Source organism: Hipposideros armiger, unplaced genomic scaffold (assembly GCF_001890085.2).
Source record: "Hipposideros armiger isolate ML-2016 unplaced genomic scaffold, ASM189008v1 scaffold_87, whole genome shotgun sequence".
Classification (NCBI taxonomy): Eukaryota; Metazoa; Chordata; class Mammalia; order Chiroptera; family Hipposideridae; genus Hipposideros; species Hipposideros armiger.
Window position 1 is genome coordinate 3,926,137 of NW_017731437.1, and position 3,027 is coordinate 3,929,163.

Here is a 3,027-nt window from a genome sequence, read left to right on the forward strand (position 1 = left end):
CAGCACTGTTCCCATCCCCCCAATTCCCCAATAAGAATCTTTAAAAAAAAAGTTGGAACCCTCATATATTGCTGTGGGAACAGTGTGGTGGCTCCTCAGTAAGTTAAATATAGAATTACTTTATGATCCAGCAATTCCACTCCTGGGTATAGACCCAAAAGCATGGAAAACAAGTGTTCGAACATAAACTTGTACACGAGTGTTCTGCTATAAACAGCCAAAAGGTGGAGCCAGCCCAAGTGTCCATCAGCAGAAGAACGGATACATGAAACGTGATACATGCATGCAATGGAATGTTACCCAGCCATAAAAGGAAGGAAGTGCTGGCACGTGACCCGTCGTGGATGAACCTTGGAAACGTTTCGCTCAGCGCAAGAAGCCAGGCGTGAAAGGCCACATACTATGATCCCATTTATAGGAAATGTCCAGAACAGGCAAATCCTTAGATGCAGAAAGCAGTTAATGTGTCCAGGGGCTCGGGAGGCGGGGAGGAGGAATGGGGTGACTTAATGGGTATAGGTCTTCTTGTGGGGTGATGGAAATGTTCTGGAACTAGAGGGGATGGTTGCACATCCACTAAGTACATTGTGAATGTACTTAATGCCACTGAATTTATACACTTAAGATAGTTGAAATGGTAAGTTTTATGTTATGTATATTTTAGCACGATTTAAAAAAAACAAAACAGATTCTGTGTGTGTGCGTGCGCGCGTGTGTGCGTGTGTGCATGTGTGTGTGCGTGCGTGCGTGCGTGCGCACACACACGCACACACACAAACCAGAAAGGTTCCATAGTGGCCATGTTTCGGGTCAGAAAGTCTTGATAGCAGGACCCCGTTTGCTTGGCGGTTTCCCACACAGCTGTGCAGACCCTCACGTTGGCTAATAAATGCTGGTGGGGGGGACCCACTGGGACGGGCTGGGTGAGGGGAGCCAGGAGGAGCAGCTTGGCCTGTCCCCACTCAGAGGAGGTCCACCCAACTCCCACCAGAGCCTGGCTGGAGCCCCAATTCCTCCAACAGAGAGGCTGGGGGAGTGTGGCCAGGGACACTCCAGGGAGCAGCAGGAAACTTCTTAAGGCTTCTCTGGGCCCCTGCTTTGGGGTATCAACCAAATTCTAGTGAATTGGCTCCAGGTGGCTCAATGTGGGAAACGGCGCTTTTCCGTCATCAGATCCAAGCAACCGTGAGCTGGCTTTTGTTTTTGTGGACAGAGCACACCTGAACGGATCCCTCCCACCCTGTTAATAAAACATGCGGGTTGGCTGTATTCCCACCTGCAGTGAATTAGGGAAGTGGTTCTTTCAACCAGCCGCTCCTTGGGAGAAAATCACTCTGGAGAATGAACCCGAGAACCAGCCTTTCAGAACAGACCATCCGCAGAGCACAGCCCTCCGGAAGTCCCGTGTGCATCTGAAGACGTCAGCTCAACAGCAGGTGAGGGGCCGCGGCACACAGTTTGTAAACGTCCAGCTCTGGCAACCGGAAGGAGCCGAGCGTGTGTCACTCTGCCCAGGCTGCACCCCCCACCCCACCCCTTCCCCAGAGAGATTCGCTCTGAAAAGACTGACGGACGGGGTGGTCTGCTGTGGTCCGTTTGGTTCTCCTGTGGCTGCGCCTGACTTTCTCAAGGAATCCGTGTTCTGTTTGGCAATCTTCCCATAGGAAACACGGGTGAGTCCATTCTGCCAAAAGATTCGAGGGACTGGTAAGCGGGCGGCGAGAAGGATGTTCGTCCTTTCCAGAGAACCACAAGTGCCAACCCCAAAGAGACGCTGTTTGGACCTAATGGTTGTTCTTAAAGATACTACGGCAAAGCTCGGGTCCTGCCACCACTTGCTGGATCGGGGGACATGAACCAGCATTGTGAGCAAGAGCCCCCATTGTGCCCTTTCTTTTTGTTCTGTTCCATGTCCAGTTTTGTCACTGACTGCATATGAGACCAGGGGAAAATCATCCCGCGCCCTCCGAGCTCAGCTTCCTCCTTGTGAGTGTGGGGGCTCCGTGTAGTTTCTGCCCTTCAGGAAGCACTGGCCCTTTTGCTGATACGCTGACTGGGCGGGGCCTCTCTGCCCCGCTATCCTGACCACGAGGCCAACCAATGGGCAGCCAAAAGCCATCCGGATTTTGTGTCAACTGAAGTTGCGCCTTAAAGTTACCGATACCACGCTGCCCTTTCATCCACAGCCAATTCAGTTACCTGCTGTTTTGGTTTCCTGTGGCTTTAGAACAAAGTACCCCATAAATCGGGTGGCTTAAAGCAACCCCGATTTATTCTCTCACAGCTCTGGAGGCCAGAAGTCTGAAATCCAGGTGTTGGCAAGGGCCACGCTCCCGGGATCCTTCTGGCCTCTTCCAGCTCCTGGTGGCTGCCAGCATTTGGGGACTTGTGGCTGCTCACTCGAGCCTCTGCCTCGTCATCACACGGCCTTCCTTTCTATCTGTCTCTCCTATGCCTGTCTCTTATAAGGACACCTGTTATTGGATTTGGGGTCACCCTCATCCAGGATGACCTCATCGCCACATCCTTAATTACATCTGCAAACACCTTTTTTCCATAAAAGGTCACATTCAGAGTCACCGAGGATTAGGACTTGAACATATTTTTTTGGGGGGGAGGGGCACCATTCAACCCACTGTACCTGCTGACTTTATACATCTAACAACTTAGGGGCGATTAGGATATTGTTATCTGGATGACTTACCCATTAATAGGGACCAAGCTACACCTGGAAACTAGAACACCAAAAATGCCCACCAGAGGCCCACTGAAACGCCAAGAAGGAAATACAAATGACTGAAAGGCTGGTTTATTTCATAACGCAAGACGCATCTTTTCCCACAGACCTACCTGTTTGCACGTTCAATGTGCAGGAATACGCTCCTTTCCCAGAAACATGGAGACCTTACCACCTGTTTTTCATTTTCCACTTTTGATCAAGACACAGGTAATTCAACTATTTTGCTTTTTTCATAACTATAAGAAAAACAAGAGGGCCGGCCGAGTGGCGCGATGGTTAAGAACTGG